Genomic DNA, 19,540 nt, shown 5'->3' with positions numbered 1-19,540 from the left:
AGCAACAACAGCCTGCATTGCCCACCAACACAAATCTATTGCAAAGGCTATCTGCAATGCCCGACAGGATCTTTGTGCTACAGCGTTGACCATCCAGTACACCGGGCCTGCTCTTCGTGCCATTTGAACAAAAGTGAATAATTAAAGAAATGAAGAGTCACCGTGCAGATTAACAAGCTTGGAAATGGTCAGTCTGCATGTTAAGCCCTTGATACAGCTCACCTACTCTTACTCTGCCTCATACACAAACCATAAGTCAGCAGCACTGTATGACAACAAGTAAACTATTCTAAAGTAGAGGGCACAGTGCAAGAAAAGCATGGAGAAATGACTGGTACCATATGTACATGAAATTCAAGAGGTACCACATATGACACTACACTTAGGACATCAAATAATACATGTGTGGCACAGAGATTAAAATTGTATGAAAGTAAGATCTGTGCAGTATCCCTGTGATAGAGCAATGCAAGTAATGCATTTGAGCAGAATGAGACAAACAGTTGTAAGCCATACAGTGACCAGCCCTTCATCTGTATCAACATATGTGACATGTGTATGCCACCAGCACAACACTCATGGCGCACAGTGGCATTCCCTGTCTGTCAAACTCAACTATGACCTTCACACACACCCCTCATCTACCCATCTTCCACCTTTACTGCTCCACACCTGGGACAAACTCTGATAAAGGTGAAAATAAGGTCATATGAGTTCCCTGCTACCCAATGCTACACCCTAGCGTGTATCTAAACATGTCTGAGTGCTACTCAGGGATGTCTGATCCAATGAAGACCTCAAACCAATTGCCAAATACATGTATCACAAACCACACCAAAAGAAGTCCAACAGGCATGGCCATGTGCAGCAAAGGAGTGGAAAGGCAATGTAATCCCAGACCACCCTGGAACAGATAACATTTCTCCTCTGGCCAACTGCACAGACAGAATAATCGAAACTAATCCAATAATACATGAATACATGACAAATATAACCACAAACTGTGAACATCCAGACAAATCTGCCAAGACAGCCATAGACACTCCGCCGGTTACAAAGTGAGCATGCTGTCAGTGTGTCGCACAAGCATTCAAATGCACAGTTCTGCCAAGTGACTGTACACATATAGGAGGCCATAGCACAATTATGCACACAAAACAAGCCAATGAACAAGACTCCACATTGCCACATGTGATATGCACACAATAAATGCACAGTACAAATTCAACACACATCTGAATGCATTCAAATACACAAACTTCTCACACACAATGTCATGCTAAAAACATTACACACACATGGACCTGTCAGTAGAAAGAGACAACACAGGACAAAGACTGCATCCCTCAACCACAAATTCATTACATATGCACATCCAAAGACATCACATAGCAATCTCAGCTGGACATCAGGGGGACTCACACCTGACAAAGTCAATGCAACATCCACTGACAGCAGTGCATGCACAGTAAGAAGTGTGTGAACACCACTAAAACCTGGATCACACATATCTGATTTCACCACCATCAACTTTAACATCACAAATCATCACAGCACACAGATCACTTCACACTCAGGATGGATAGCAGTACCTCAATAAACACCAATGCAACTTTAGCTATCACCTACTGCTGCACATCTCAGACAAACCCATATGCATGGAATCTGACTAGAGGACTGTACTGGAAACTTATCTGTACTGTACATGAACAACCATGAATCTAATCAAGTAGAATAAAATTTCACATAACAAATTGTGAAACAGTGCTGATGGTTACAATGGTTCTGGACACAGATCATCCTCCCACAGTACAGTGTCACACTGTGGAGTGGTGGGGAGGGTCAAACACTGGCAAGGCATTGAGTGGAACATATTGGACTTAAGTGGTGTATACAGTAGAATTGTACTGGTGAGCAGTGTACAGAGCAAAACACATAGAGGAGTAGCTCACAATGTGTAAGCATGAAATAGTCTTCTTGGAGCTGGTATGACTCTGAATATCTCATAGTGGAGCAACTAAAGTGTAAATTGACATCAATGTATGAGAAAAGTCACATATAATATTTGTTTGCCAGAGCCAGTCAGCACAGTGAGAAAAAAGGTAAGCAAGAGCAATGGTTGATCCAAAACTCACAACACAGACATTGCATTGACACACTCTGCATAATCACAAATGATGTGGACAACAAGTAGGTGTACCCTAGGACTGCAAGGTCACACCGACACACTGCACATTGCTCTGTAAGCAACTCCTACATGTGCCCAAAACCTCAAACAGGTGTCTGATCATGTAAACAACTGGATCATACATGTGTGAAAGAGTCATTCTCAACTGACTTCAGCTAATGACAGGACAATCACATTGTATGAGTACTCAAGTGCACACATTCTAATGTACCCATGTGACTATTAAGCCATTCCTACCCAAGATGATTACACATCTACACTGGTGTGTACACATCAACATAGAACCCACAGATACGATGGACTCTGCCCTCCCCTGAAGTCATCATGTAATTAGAAATAGCTGCCGTTGATGTAGAGCATCCAAATATGACATGTGTACAAAAGTAGAGGCTCAACAAAACAAAGAAGAGGACAAGAGTTGACCATCATAGACAAGCATCATGGACCCATAAAGCCTTCAAGCACATTATTTGCTGTAACCTCTAGGAACCTCTGCAAAAGCAAATAAAGTACATGCAAATGTGAATTTGGCATTCAGAGCATGGAACAGATGAACATGTACCTATACATTGTACTGCATGATTAGCAAGTCTGGCGACAAAGATCGCAACATAAATATTTTTTATTGCATAAACTCCATATCTGCATCAAAAGTGAAAAACATCAAGGGCAATGGCCAGTCCAAATTGTGAGTCCACACATGTGTGCATTAAAACTTGCACGGCAAACTTGCAACCCAGTCCACTGCCTAGGGAATCTCACCAGGATTGGGGCATCAAATGTGCAGTCCAGACACCGCTCAGGGAGGAATGGGGTGGGAAAGGGGACTTTGCTTTAATATTGTGGAGAAGTGGACTGGGAGGGCGATGACTATTGTGGCCAGGCGAGGGACTGGACCTGTGAGGGAGAGAACTGGCAGAGGTAGAGGGATCCATGGATGTGCTAGTCTGAGGGCTGGCTGGACCTGGTGGAGCAGTTGCAAGAGGAGTCAGAGAATTGCTGGGGGTAGGTTAAGTGGCTGGTGGTGCATGTGGAGGGCTGGGTCTCAATTGTTTGGGGATCTGATATCCACCAAGTGTCTTTCCACAGGTGACAAATGAGGTGGCCCCAACAGCCTCCCTCTTCCCCGAAATTGTAGGAGGTGGTGGTGGTGGATCTTCTCATGGAAATTTACCGGACCTGGTGGTACGCTGGTGTGTTGTTGTTCTTTTCCCCTGCCTACCATGTTGTGGAGGTACTTTACCCTCTTTGCTACCTTCTCCATGCTTCACAGGGGTGGTGGTGGAAGTGGAAGTCTTTGCCAAACCAGTACTCTGAAGGGGGGTGGTGTCAGTTGTGGCAGGCACCAGGTCGACGGCAGCCAGGGCAAGTGTTTGGGTGGATTTTGGATCCTGTGTAGAGATGGGATGGTGCTTGGAGGGTGAGGAATGTGAGGTATGCAATGTGGATGCATGTTTTTTATCCTTATGTTTCTGAGTGTCCTGTGATGTGTTCGTTGTGGTGCAGTCGTGTGTTTTTAGTGTGCTGTTGGGATGGTGTATTGTGTCTTTGTCGCTTAGAGTGCTGTTGTTGTGTGCTGCATGTCGATGACTGGGTGCCTGAGTGCTCTGGTGTGTGTGTGTGCTCTGGTCAGGTGGGGGCACCTGGAGTGTGGTTGCATAAGGGACAGGAGCAGAATTGCGAGATTGAGAGTGAATTTTTGAGGACAAAGACTGGACGGTTCTGTGCAGGCCACCCACATCGAAATGAATGCCCTCCATGAACGCAACTACCTGTGACAACTTGTTGCCATGGTCCTGGAGGGCATTTAGGAGCACAGTATGACCCACACACAGCTGCCGCAAGATGTCAAAGGCCTCCACACTGAGGGCAGCAGGGGAGACAGGGGCAGCCGTGCCTGGTGTGACGGAGACTCTACCTTTCTTAGGGCCCGGATACCACTTGGGGGAGCATCAGGGAGGGTGGACACTGGATGGGGTGTGGCGAACGAAGAGGCAGATTTTGAACTTCCTGTGCCCGCCAACACCAAGGAGTCACCGCTGGAGTCTGAAGATGTTGAGGTAGGTGTTTCAGGACCTGACAACACCAGGGCACTCCTTACACCCTCCAAGGCGCTGGTCCCCTCAGTGTCGCTGTAGTCTGGTACAGTCAGTAGTAATGCCAATAACTTCCCCTACGGTTTTGGACCCCTCTCCTTCCCTGCCCTTGGTAGATGCTGTAAGAGACAAAGACATAGGTTGAGTAAAGAGGCCTGCTCACAAACATGATTTGCTATACAAACATAAATACTTGCACTGAAAGTCCCACATCCACATTATCCGTTTACTGTATGCATAATCCCAATTCCTGGCATGATCAGCTGACGCATATAAACATGCTTAGTGGATAGTCATGCTCCATGTTCAATCTCAACATCACATCCAATCATCTGTAGGCACACCTACATGCCGGCAGGTAAGAGAGCCAAACATCCAAATATTTTTGGTTTCTCACACTTGAAGTATGAGTTCACTGAAGCCCACAAATACAAACAAAAACATAGACATTGTTAAGTGACATTACCTGCTTACATCCACTATGTTTGCCAGTGAAGCACAACTACTGTTTAACAATGGTAAACACTTTGTAGGTGTATAAATTAGATGGAAGTCCACACAACAAATCTCTCAATGCACCCTAACATGATGATCACTGCTGTTGATGTCTCTGAGACTCACACTGCTGCATATGTCACATGTAAACATATTTTGTGGGAGTATGTGCTACTAAGCCACGTATACTAATGTTGTCACAAAGACAATGCAAAATAGCATTGGGCAATGTGATGCAAGGCCTTTTTGTCTTGTGACATGTCACATACCAACAACATATAAGTTGCCTGCCAAGCCGTCAATGATCCAAGGCATGAAGTGACTTTTGTGGATGAAGCAATGAGTGTCCTCCAGAAGGACAGCTAATGTGTGCCAATACCTAGGCTCTGGCATCTGACATCCTTACGTAGTGCCGAATGATGACATCCATTACACATCAATGTCCCAAGAAATCTGTAAGAAGAATGGGGACCAAGAAACCCTGAGTTGACCGGGTGAGAGAAAACATTAGTGGTGTAGGGGAGAGAGGATAAAGTATATGGGTAAAGGTAAAATCCTTTTGGTTATTAGAAATATCATTAACATATCACTTTACAATTAATCATTCAAATACAAGGTTGATTCGAACACTTAAAAAATGGCAGTATGACATGCAAAATTTAGTGGCAATATGTAACTTGCTAAATCTAATGAAAAAATTACAATATTATAATAATTTCACACTGTGGGCGGCATGTTACCAAATCATGCTTGCCTACGCAATATCATCATACATCCTGAATATATTACACATGATTCCGTGATCTCAGAGAAAAATCAACGAGCATCCAGACATATATGTGTATGTTCATGTATTAGGAACAGGGTATGGCAGTGTTATGGTAATCAATATTATTGATGCTAGCGAGATAAACCACATCCGGAGATATGTATTGAATACATTAACAAACCCACATATTAATGGCCACAATTGGTATCTTGCATGGTTATAAAAAGTCCAAGAAGAGCCAAAGCCTGATAACATTACCAAAATGTATGAGTGCTATGGTGTTAGGTATTGTGCTTACCAGAGCGTCCAAAGTGCGGTCTTAAATCCTGAAAATGAAATTGTGAATGGGCATCAGTGAAGAGTCATGGTCCGCATGAAGCAGAGGAAGAGGATTGACAGTCATCCTTCTCAGATGGTTCAAGCAAGCATTACCGGGCTACCACTAAAAGGGTTTGGTAAAAAAGACAATATTGCTTGCATCATAATCAAAATGAAAGTCTCTAGAGATTGGGGAGCATTAGAAAGGTCACACGCCGGCTAATTAATGTTAATTGGTAGATAGAGTAACATAGCGCTGAGTTATGTTGCAGACATGTGGGAATGGGGCCATATGGAATGTCAACTACTTTAACTACTTTAAGTTGCTGGATGGGCATTTAAGTGAAGAAAGAAGAGGTGTGATACATGTAGTTTGTGTCTTACCGTGAATGAAAGCTTTAAGCAGTTTCTGTGGTCTATTCGCAGAGTGCGTGGTGCAGGATTGGGGGCGGTGGGTTTGTCGACGTGGAAGTGTCCACAGTGGTGGTCTGTCCAGGGGAGTTGCGTGTTGTGGCTGAAGTGGATGTTGATACCTCCTGCGAAGATCAGGTCGAGGGTGTGTTCTGCCTTGTGGGTAGGAGTGGTGTTGAGTTGTTTCAGTCTGAGGTTGGCGAGGATGTCCGGGAGGGTGGTAGAGTTAGGGTCGCTGAGGTTGTTGAGGTGGAAGTTGAGGTCTCCGTTGAGTATGTAGTCCATAGAGGCGATGGCGTCGGGTGCGATGAGGTCGGCGATGGTAGTGGTGAACGCGGTTCGAGGTCTGTGGGTGAAGGTGCCATGTAGGGTTGTTCTGGGGCTGGTCTGGATCTGGAATTGGTGCTCAGTGTTGGACGGGGGTCGCTCGTCTTGGAGGTGGTGAGTCGGAGAGAGCTCTTGAGTGCGATGGAGAATCTTCCTCATGGGCGGTTGGGGTGGTCCTTCCTCTGGGTCTTGTATCCGTCGGGGATGGCGGTGGCGATGTCGAGAACAGAGGTGGGGTTGTCCACGTTTCCGTGAAGAAGGCGACATCTGACAAGAGGGTGTCGAGGAGGTCTCAGATCTCTACAGCATGTCTGTGCAGGGAGAGCACATAGAGGAGGATGCATCTCAGGGCTGGGGGTGCTGGCGTCTGGCGTGGGGGTGGCGGCCATGGGGTGCAGAGGATGGTGAAGGTTTGTTGGCAGTGTCAGCAGGAGAACTGGCCATGGGTGGTGCTTGGTGTAGACAGCTTGCAGTTGTTGTTCCTTCTGGGATTGAGTGAGAGGAGGGCAGCTGAGTCGAAGAGGTGGGTGGCCGGAGAATCAGAGTCCCTGGCACTGGTCGCAGTCAGGTCATGGATGGGCACAGATGGGCTTGCCTTTGGCGTGCCACCATTAATTAGGGATGGGGAGGGAAGGACAGCTGGGAGGCGGGAGTGGGAACAAGCAGGGGGAGGGGTTGCTGGGGCAGCAGCGGTGGGAAAAGGACAGTGAAAAATGGGCTCGGAGGACACAAACAAAGGGCACAGGTGCCGAGACAAATACAATTAAAGGTAGAAAATTAAAGGCACAATAACAAAAATTGAAACAAAAAGACAGACAAGAAAAACAGAAAAAGAGGCACAAACACGAAGACAGACACCAGCAGACCAGCAGAAGCGCAAGGCTCTCCCACTGAAGCACTAGGGATGGGGTGCAGGTATGAGACTGCGGGTGGAGGAGGGCCTCAAACACCTACCTTCACAGAGAGGTGTAGGGGGCAGCAGCACAACAGCAGAGCTGATGGGGCCGAGAGAAAAGTCTCTACCAGGAGGTCAGAGGTCTTGCTCACATGTCCGAGCAGCGTCTGCCATTAAATAGGGAAGGAGCTGGGAGGCGGGCGTGGGAACCGGCAGGGGGGGAGCCGCTGGTGCAGCAGCGGCGGTAAAAGGATGGCGAAAAACAGGCACGGAAAACACACACAAGGCACAGGTACAGGGACAAATACATTTAAAGGTTGAAAAATAACAGCACAATAACAAAAACAAAACAAAAAGACAGACAAAGACACAGAAAAACGGGCACAAACATGAAGACAGACACCAGCGGACCAGCAGAAGAGCAAGGCTCTTCCACTGAAACACCAGGGATGAGGTGCAGGCAGATGCCTGCGGTTGGAGGAGGGCCTCGAACACCTACCTTCATGGAGACGTTTAGGGGTCAGTGGCAGCGGCACAACAGCGGAGCCGCTGGGGCTGAGAGCAGAGTCTCTGACCAGGAGGTCGGAGGTCTTGCTCCGTATCCATGGCTGGTCAGAGGTCTTGCTCTGTATCCATGGCTGTTCCTTGATCAGCAAAAAATGGCACTAATCTATCTATCAATCTAGCTAGAAAATATGCAGTTACTCAGAATGTAATATGATATGTGGGGAAGACATGATTCATAAAAGGTAATGCCTCTAGTAGGCTGTAGTACCTCCCTAACAGTGCTAATAAATAGCATGTTACGTTTTGTCCAAATGCATGTATTGTTATTCCATACCGTTTTTCATGTGTAACAATTGTAAATAAAGGTATTTATTCCTAAACAGAGCACACATGATTAAATCATTGCAGTGACTTGAATTCAGAGCTTGAGAGTACGGCCCCTGTTGTTTTCTAACTTAATCTGTTTGTTGAATAGACTCTTTGCAGCATTAAGCAGTGTGTCTTGAGCCACTTGAGCTCTAGTGTTGCAGTGACATAGCTTTCCACCTTGCAACTGTGCTAATGTATGAGCAAATATGAGTTAATTAGAACTCTTGTATCAAATATATACTGTTTTGAACAGCATTTATGTTCACTCATATAACATAAATGTGTATATATAAAGCCAGTGGCGGCTACAACTATAAAAATATGGTGATGTGCTACGGTGCCAAACTCACCATATACTGCTCCCCATGTGCGCACCTCTCTCCCTGCATCCACAAGCAGAAAAGGGAAGGATTTCCTTCCTGCTCAGTGGACACCAATACAACCAATCCTGGTGCTGCTCTCATGCTGAGATCAACTCCAGGATTGGTGGGAGCAGGCTATCCCAGCACTTATTTTGAGGCTGGGGGGCCTGTGCCAGCAATCCTCTGGCTGTTTTACAGCTAGGGGATTGCTGTGTTTACAGTGTGCATGTTGGGTTGGCAATAGCAATGGATCTTCAAACCTGACATGCGTACTGCAGGAGCAGCTATAATCCTGTGATTGCAGGATTCAGCCCCACCCCTGCCCTCGCTCTATGACATTTAAGTAAAATGGCATTGACATGCTATTTTACATAATCGCGTGTGTCTGCTGCACCCACAACAAGCGGGCAGCGCCCCTCCGCTCAAATGGCGGATCCACCCTTGTATAAAACATGAAGAAATACATGAAAACCTGGGCTACAGGTTAATGAATTACAACACGGGGCATCAGGAATCATCGGAAGCCATTGAACACATCACAAAATAGTAGTGTGATGGAGGAAGAAAACTGTAACTTTTCCCTCTGTTTTAAAATGGTTAGAGATGCTTGAATGCAAAGTTATTGTTTTCTTTTTATACTTAGATAGATCTACTCTCAGATAGATTAAAAGGATATATGTTAAACTGGATAACAAGGTGTGTCCATGACAAATTTGTCTGACAGGTGGAGAAAGTGGGGTGTCACATGGGCTTAAAGGGGATCATAGGTACATTGGAGGAAACACGGAGATGGGAGGTGGGAGCAAGGGTACATAGTTAAAATCTAGCAGTTCATGATTGTTAAAAATTGGGTTTTTGATTGGCACTGGTATGCACCCTGTCCAAGCAGGAACCACAGTCCTCGTCAAGGTAGGTCACACATAAACCCTAAATTAACCTGTGCTCAACCCCTGGTAGTTTTTGGCACAGAGCAGTCAGGTTTAACTGAAGAGGTAATGTGTTAATTATTTGTGCAACACTTCAACCAGTACAACTGGAGAAATGCTACATAAAAATAACCCTCACCAGGTTATGAAGATAGAACTTCATTTAGTGAACACAACAAGACTAAAATGACAAAGATCCAATAAGTAGAACTAGAATTATTAATTTGTAAAGATGAAATGCAATATAGTGCTTAAAAACAGAGATTTCTGGTTGCCTTAGACTGGGTTAAATTCAATAGTGGAGGCAGACCCTGATTGAGTGTGGGTCAGATACAGTCTGGCTGAAGTTTTAACTGCCCATGTTTTATGGCAAGAGTCCCATTTGTGAGGAAGAAGTTGGGAGCAAGGAAAGTGTAGCTGGCTGTTGTGTGCAGGGTGCAAAAAGCCACTGGGCTGGAACCTCACAGGCACTATAACTGATACTGGTTGTACAAAGAGACAAACTAGCTCCCACTAGCACTGATCCTTTATACAAGCAATGTGATTCTGGAGCTAAGAGCCCATAAGCTTGATTTCAAGAGCTACAGGTCCTCCCGAGGGCCTAGGAACCTGAGGGGTGCTTCTTGGGTGTCAGAAACTCATAAAAGATGGGTCCAGGAGCTGTGGGGGGCCTGTTATGTCCCTGGGATCGGGAGGCCAGCAGACTACCCTCTTGAATCACTCTGAGGTCCTGGATTCAAGATGAAGTTGCAGCATACTGCATACTGAAGTGTTGGTGTCAGAGGTACATAACTTGTACTCAGTTGTGCCTTTGAAGTGGAGGAGCCTTCAAAGAGATGCCTTTGAAGTGCACAAAGCCCCTGTTCTTCCTGCCTTGACTCCAGACTCACGACAGGGGGTTAAGAAGTCCTTTGTGTGGAGACAGGATACAGCCTAGTCAGGATTAAATGTGAGGCTGCCCTCCCATCCTGCACAGGATGGCCCAACAGGATGCAGATGGCCCATCAGGATGCGGATGGCCCATCCAGTCACACCAAAGCTCCCTTTGTGTGTGGCTGTCTAGGGGGAATGCACAAAGTCCATCTGTCACCCACCCCAGACGTTTTTAATGACAGGCTGCAGGTAATGAGTTTTTGTAAACATGTTTCGAGCTGTTCCCCTAATAGCTCTTCATCAGGACTCCACGGGGTCCAGCCCCGTGTGTACCACTTGCTTTCGCATCCGCAGTATGCGGTCACCGAGGAGAGAAGTAGGTTACTGAGCCAGAGGCTGCTTTGACGAAAGTGTGACTACAAGCCCCTCTACCCCTGGCTTTGACCATGATGCAATAATATAGCATCTACAAAAACACAGATTAATCACTAGAACCGTACGTATACAGTGCGCATTAGGTGTGCATGGTTTGTGTCCTTATTATAGGATTCACACGGGGGCAACCCTGGTGGTTGAGGGGTCTCTAGAAAAAAAACCTTTTACCTAATTCTCTAAGGGCAGGTTTTCTTCGATATACTCAATTTTTGTCTCACTACGTAACTGTCAGGAGGATAAATATAGCCTTTACCTCTGCCTCCCTCTCTACTTTGGTAACTAAGAGGTTTAACTTGCTAGGTTTATGTGGCAGTTTAAATCTGCACACACATGATCTGTAGTGGTAGGCTTGAGACATGTTTGAAGGGCTAACTCAAGCGGGGGCACAATCAATGCTGCAGACCCACAAGCAGCATTTAGTTTACAGGCCCTGGGCGCATGCAGTGCTCTTTACTGCGGACTTATAACTAAATTTAATATGGCATTTGTGGATAAGCCAATATTACCATGTTTTAAGCAGAAGACACATGCACTTTTGCACTGGTTAGCAGTGGCAAAGTGCTCAGAGTCCTAAAGCCTGCAAAAATGCAGTCAGCAAAAGCAGGAGGTCTGTAGGCAAACAGTCAAAGGGAAACCACGTCAAGGATGTCAGGTCTTACAATGGTTGTATTCCATTGAACCCTAAAGCTCAGTGGGGCCTGGACTACAATTAATTCGTTAGAATGTGTCTAAATGTGAGATAAAAGCAGATATTATTTGTCCAGGAAACACAAATGAGGCAACCAGATGTTACATATATGAAAGCAGGGTAGACACATTAACTACAAACATGGCTGTGGTTAGGTGGTCTTCATCACTGAGAAAGTATTGTAATGAGGGGTGGCCATAGTAATTTTCAATTGGCAAGTAAAGATTCTCCCAAAATTGATGCACATAAGATTTGGGTTATAGATACACAAAGGCATCAACAGGTACTATACATAGTTCTCTTAGTGTGTGGCCTGAATCAGGATAGCCCTAAGATCATTATCTCATCAATGCAACTCCCAGATTGCCGGGAAGCTGATTATTTACATGGATTTTAATTGAATCACTAATCATTCTCTGTACATGCTGAATAGGACTGATCGGCCCTGCATGAGGGTGATTGTTGCACTAACATCCAAAATATGTTTGGTGGATTCCTGATACATCGATCACCTGTAGGATTTTGCATTTACTTTTCATTTATATCATCAGCAACAGCATTGGCACACAGACTTCTTTTTAGTACCCGGAGATCTCTCCAACCATGCACTTGTAGTAATGTACTGGACAGTGAATCTATGCTCCCTGTACTTTCCAGAAGTCATTGTTGGCACAAACTCAGTTCTGAGCTATTTGTCTCGGGCATTAGATATGGTCTTTGTCAAAAATGAACGCTCTGTTTTCCAAGTTAAGGTATGGGGCACTAAGAAATTATACAACTGAGGCTTGCTGCAAACATTTGCAATTCAACTGAATGCAGGAAAACAATGATATCTAAATCAGCTCAAGAAGATTTGAGTAGATCTAGAAATAGCACATGCACCATCTATCAAATTAGGTGAATGCCACTGAAGTGCAGCTTAGTTGAAAGCGATCTCATCAGCCTCTAAAGTGCTTGAAGCGACAAGCAGAAAAACACCTCAGATGGAGCCATGTATAAGGCCTCTTGAACAGAGACAGGGCTGTTAAGGGAGTTTACTGAGGAAATTTCAAATGAATTAGGATCAAAATAATCAAAGATTTTTCACAGCTAGACTCAGCACCTTCAGAGCAGATGACTGGGGAGAAGGTGACCACAGACCTTTGCGAGTCATCCTGCATTTAGCCTCATAAGACTCACCTTAGTTACTCCTTTTGGGCGAACCAACCAGGGACGAACTTCACAAAGTCCTCCGCAGAATTAAATGGGAAAAAAAACAACCTCACAGAAAAGTTAAATATTTGGATCACATCAAAACAAGCCGCTGACATGCCATCTAGTGCACCTCAACTACTGGAGCACTGGAATGACTTCCTATTCCTGACAGACCTTTGCATAACTCTGGGGGGAGGGCTGTGACTGCTCCCTAGAAAAAGTAATCCTACTTGAACAACAGCCCCTCAAACATCCTCAAAGGATCTGGTTATAAGCAAGCGTAATCTTCAAAGAGCCCTAGTGGTCAACAGACGAGGCAAAAAAAAACACCCTGGCGCAAGTGGTCATGCATACGGAGCAGGTCACAGGCAGATTGTTTGGAATATGAGGAGAGATGGTGTCCCTGGAACCAACAGTCTTGCTGTGCCAGTTTCTAAAGCAGCACAGCACTTTGGGGCTGGAATATTGACACTGCTTTTTAACCACGCTTCCACCACTGCCATGATCCCCAACTCATGGTTAGGGTCCATTCTCTTTCCAATTCACAAAAAGGGTGATCATTAAAACCCCGTAAATTACCGGCTTATTGCCCTTCTAGACCTAGAAGCAAAGGAATACACACACACACACCCAGTTCGAGGACTTGGAGGCCTGGGTGAAAGAAAACAGCATTCTTCCACACTTTCAATCAGGATGTAGGCCGGTAAGCTCCACAATCAACAACGTCACAGCATTGGCCTACATGTGGCACCAGGCAACACAGAGAAAAATAGCTACTGTTTTTCAGCTGTTTCTATGATTACAGTGCAGCTTTTGACAGGGTGGCCTGTGGCATGCTGTGGGAAAAACAAACAGCATGGGGGGGAGCCCCCCTTGCTACCTAAAGCAATAACATCTTCATAACAAGGGGACCTGGGTCTGGTGGAATCGGCCCCACCACAGCAACTGCCAAAGTCTCGACCAACAATGGCCTCAAACAGGACGGAGTGATAGTCCCTCTTCTCTTCAAACTTTACAGTGCCGGTCTGGGCAAAACATTAAAAGGTGCCAGCCTAGTTACACCCAGACTAAGACTGTCATGACTCCTAATCTTGCAGTATGTAGATGATATATTGATTATGGACAACACTAAATCAGGCCTACAGAAAGCCCTCTATGCACTTTACAGGTACAACGAGGCCAACAAACTAAAGTAAAATCATCATATTTGGAAAACATCCCCACAATAAACATGCACACTGGCGGAACGGGGAGCAACAAATAACAACAGTCCCAAATTACAATAACTTAGGTGTCTGGTTTACAGAAGGGGCCAAACCAACGGTTCACATGAAGCACTTACAAATCAAGGGCATGGGAGTCATACAGAGCCTAAACTGCCTCAACAGTTGCCTACAAACCCTAACCACTGAACCCACGCTGAAAGTCTTGAAAGCGAAACTGATCCCAGCACTAAATTACGTCTACCTAGCCTTTCCTGGTGCATTGGTAGCACAACTAAATACCATCCAGAGTTCAGCATGTAAACAAATCTTCCATGCACCTACTGTTATATTCCCGGGTGAGGCCCATGTGGCGAAGCAGCTTATTTCTTACATTGTCACCACAAATAACATTTCCAGCTGTGACCTTTTGCACACATTTGGGATTAAGACAGTGTTGGATTTGTTTTTCTGAAACAAAACTTGTTTTTACATCTAGCTTTGCACAACATTATCACAACAACCTGAACATCATGTACAAGGTCTCCTTTCGCGCTATGTTCAAATGTAATCACTGGGGAGAGGATGTAGCCTTGCGTTTAGAGTGGTCGACCTCGAAGCTGGGGAAACGTGTTCGAGTCTCAGCAACGACGCTCATCAACCTGTGATTCTGGTCAAATCACTTAATCTTCCCGTGCCTAACAAAAATGAATGTGTCCGTTTGTAAGGAAACTGGTGCTCGTGTAAAGCGCTCCGATACCCGATGTCTCGGGTCTAGTTTGCGCTATCTAAAACTCTTTTTTAAAAAAATCACTGTCTTCACCCACGGGGCGACAGGACTATCTCTATATCCATAACATCACTAATCTATACGCACATCACAAGACTGCTTTCTATTATAAAAGATGAGCATCCCAATAGATTAGCAGTGGAGGTATTTCTGCTGACACAGAGGGTCCTTGCATGCTGAGATATCACCATGCAGAGTTCTGACATCTCGTGATGGGTGTCCAGTTCGTGACCAAGATGGGGTCCTTCACTCTAACCCATTAAGCAATGAGGCTGGATTGTCCCTTGTGGAGATTCTTGGCTCCACACCTACACACACTCTAGGTACACTTAAAGTAGGGTTCGCATAGTAGGAGCACACTAGATTATTGTCTTATTTATAGGCCTGCATATATACATTGTTGAGCACCATGGTAGAACTAAATCTACTATTTACACTTTTGGTGCTTGTAATCACGTGTATCTGCTTCTGTCATTGCAGCCCACATATATTTTTTGAAAGAATAATGTTGGTTCAATAAATGTTATTGAAAATATCCCACTGTATATTCTCTGTATATTTCCCTGAGAATAAGTAAGCACAAGTGACTGAGAGAAAGGTTCTATACTGTTTCCACGATCCCTGAGGGGTCAGGGTTGTCATGTTCAGTGGTTGCCAGAAACCATTTGCTCCCTAGTAAGGTTAGGGGGGCCTAAGGTGGCACTGTGAGTTAGCTGATCTATAGGCCAACATATGTTGAGGGGGGTCTGGAATCAGTCTTGACACCAAGCCCTTAGTTTATGTGCAGGTCCAACAGATTGGTAGGAACTACACAACACTACCAGTTATGGAATTTAACTCCTCTTGGGCAAGGCAGGGGAAGGTAAAAACATGCAGGACGTGCAATTATTAAAAAGAAACCTGGTTTCACTTTTTGTGTTGCTGCCTTAAACTTGCCAGTGATCGACATTGCATATTAGTTCCCTCATTCTGGTCCATTGAATAAGAACTTGCAGAACGGACATGGACTTTTGCTTCACTAACAACTCTCTAATGATTCTATCAAGGCTGGGGAAATTTACTGATGTTATTCAAACAGCACTCCAATCATCGCAGATAAGCGCTACCATTCCATCTGTGCCAAGCAAAGCCCCCACTGAAGCCTGCCTGATCCCCCTATTAGCCCTTTCCTTCAATGGGTACACTGTCTACGTCCTTAAGAACTTACGTAATGACAATTTGGACTCTGCTGACTGCTCAGATGTTCCAACAGCACTTTGCACTTTCAGAGGTTACCCCTTTCACCTTTTAAGTATTTCCAACTTTGGCAGTCTTTCTAGCTCTGATTTTAAACTTCTATTTTTGTATTCAGAATATATTATGTATGCTGCTTTGTGTAATGGTTTTAAGTAATTGATCATAAATAAATTCATTCATTTATCAAAGACCCTTGTGATTCTCAACATTTTTCTTCAATTCCATTAAGGGGCATATTAGCAAGAACCTCGTTAAAATGATTGCCGTTTTAGCGGCAGGAAACTGCAGCAGAAACGGCGATAATGGGCTTGCTAATAAGCATTATAGAATTCCAATAGAAGCCCAGGTTAGATGTCCTGCACATCTAACCTGGGCTTCTACTGGAATTCTATAATGCATATTAGCAAGCCCATTATCGCCGTTTTTGCGGCAGTTTCATGCCTCTAAAATGGCGATAATTTTAACAAAGTTCCTGCTAATATGCCCCTAAGTACTTTATACATCTGTAGTGGGAGGTGATGGGCTCTCATGTTACCTTCACCGATGCCACTCTCCGAATTCAGCATGCTTTTAGTAAGGAATAGCAGTCCAGAAGTTCAATCACTCATGATCTTCTTTTTGAGGTATGTCAGACCTGTGATAATATTCTGACCTCCAAAATGTTTACTTTGTTTTCTTAAATCTGGCAAAGCAATCCACCTCCACCCTCATGGGGTAATTCTCACATCATGGCTTTCTTTAAATCTTGTAAACCTATCTAACTGCATGGGTTTTACCGACCTGTACACCTTTAAACACAGATGCTGAGGTCTACGCCAGCTATTTGTCTGCTTGCTTGAATGACCTTATCTGTTCACTGGTCTCTGTCAATCAACCTGGTTTCATGCGAGGACAAGACAATGTTGAACAGACTAACGGCGCTGTGACAGTATTAGGCAAAAGAAAATGAGGCTTTCATCCTGCTTAATGTAAAAAAACGCATATGACTGTGTAGAGTGGACATTTCTTTTGGCAGTAATGCAAGTAGTGACAATTCCTGCTCAATTTATTTGTTGGATTAGAATTTCATTTCAGAGCCTTCAGGTGCAACTCTGTAGTAAAGGGTCCTTCCAGTGTAGAGAAAAATAGACAGTTCTGTCAACCCAGTCCCGTATTTTTAACAAACAAATAGGTATTTGGCAATGTTATTTGGTTAATGATATCAGTTTGGGTTTTGTGACGTACTGTGACATCATTTACCAGAAGGCCCCTTTAATGGATCGATCTCAGGCTCATTTTGCATCACCTGTGGTATAGGGCAAGGATTCACAATTTCCCTAGATTTACATTTAGAGACATTTGACATTGAAAAATATCATATATTTTTTTAAATAAATCAGTAATATTGCAATTTGGATTGAGAGATGACAAAATAATCATGATTAGAGCTGCAGACAAATGAGGAATTGTAGTGGTAATGAACTAGTGATAATGAGCTATAAGATTAGAATCTCTCAAACAATTAAACATCGAAACAGATTACAAACAAGTAAACAGCTCTGTTACAAAGTCAAAAACGGATTCATAATTCTTTTAATGCCGTATCAAGAGAAGGCGATATAACATTTAGGGAGACACCCTTATTGACCAAAAGGGAATGGATATGAAGTAAATGTAAAAAGAGGGTTTCCCTTTTCCTGGTTTTAAGTGATAGATCAGACCATCCTCGACAGTCTTCCTATCAGGTCATGAATCTACTAGTATAATTAGATATGAGGCACCCCATATGGTAACAAATTCACAAACAGAGAACTAATCAATATAAATTCAGCAGTTTTACAGCCTTACAAATCAAATACAGAGTTGCATTTGTGATAAAACAAGAGGTCAAATGATCGAGTACTATAGTTTCTGATGATTAAAATGATCACATTTATTGTAATTGTTATAACAAAGATTAATCTTATACATTCATTAACATTTCATAAACAAATAACACATTCAATTTATTAAAAACATGAAAAAGCAATCAATTATTTGTTAAAAAGATAAAAGAAAAAGCACAATGACTGTCGACGCGGCGTTTCGGTGACCTGGCTTGAACACCTTCTTCAGGACAATGCTTTTATGGTTAAAAACAATCTATATGAAAATATATAGGCAAAAGAACTTTTATTAGCTAAACATATTGGTACAAAAAAGACCTCTTATTACTTGTCATTTTTATCACTATGATTAGTTAAACAAAATGGCCCCTAGACATCTGATTATAGTCATAAGATCGGGACAACTCCTGACTCTTGAACACCAATCACTTAGACAATTTTGGACACATTTAACATTTTCTAACATTTTTACCCCATGGAGCCTCATGTTCTATTCCCCTCTACCATGTAGGGAATATTATGGTACTCACTTGATGTTATAAATGACCCAGCTATGTAGTATAAAAACTTTGCACTGAGCGTCCTACAAGCTTGTTCCTCCTTAGGGCGCTTCTTGCTTAATTCGTTCTATAACATAAAAATTATGATCTTAGGATAAGGAGACCCATTATTATTAACCCGTTGCATGCTGATGACGGAACCGCTCCGTCATCAGCTGCAGGTGCGCTGTGCTGATGACGGAGCGGTTCCGTCATGGCCCGCTCGCCGCTCATGCGTGGCGCGAATTCCGCGCCTGCGCTGAGCGTTCTATTGAGCGGGGCGGGCCATGACGGAACCACTCCGTCACAAGCACAGCACAACCGACGCTGGTGACGGAGCGGTTCCGTCACCAGCATGCGCCCGCCGCATTTCCGCCCCGCCCCCTTAGCACTGGGGCGGAATAGGCGCCGCAGTGAAGGGGTTAAGGGTTGAATGCGTGAGTACCATAATAATACCTTCCGACAATGAGTGCTATGCACCCAGTTTCTTTTGTTGGTAACCCGAACTGACGTTCTTGTGGCGAGGAGTACTTGTTCTGGTCCACGCCACCTCGGCTCCAGGCTGCTTGACCTCTCGAAGACTTTCACCATGACAAAATCACCAGGACGGAGTTCATGCCCTTCACCTTGGGATTTATCGGGCAGCGCTTCTCGAACCTGTTGATGAATGGAAACCAAGCTGTCAGTTAATTGTGCCAAATAGTCATTCATTAAAACACAAGGTACATCATACACAGAACTTGGTTTCGGAACTCCCCAAATGTTCATTGGCCATCCAAATACCACCTCGTACGGGGTGAGACCCGTTCTAGAATGTGGTACAGATCTGATAGACAACAATGCCAATGGCAACGCATCTGGCCAAGTCAAATTCGTGGAAGGTACAATTTTCGCAATTTTCAGCTTCAGAGTAGCGTTATACCTTTCCACCAATCCTGCTGATTGAGGATGGAACACAGCATGACATTTTTGCTTGATTCCTAATCCCTTCAAAACATACTTGATAACTTCCCCAACAAAATGAGGTCCGTTATCATTCCATAAGAGTCTGCAAA

The sequence above is a fragment of the Lissotriton helveticus genome, chromosome 8 (assembly GCF_964261635.1).
Source record: "Lissotriton helveticus chromosome 8, aLisHel1.1, whole genome shotgun sequence".
Lineage (NCBI taxonomy): Eukaryota > Metazoa > Chordata > Amphibia > Caudata > Salamandridae > Lissotriton > Lissotriton helveticus.
This window is presented reverse-complemented; position numbering follows the sequence as displayed.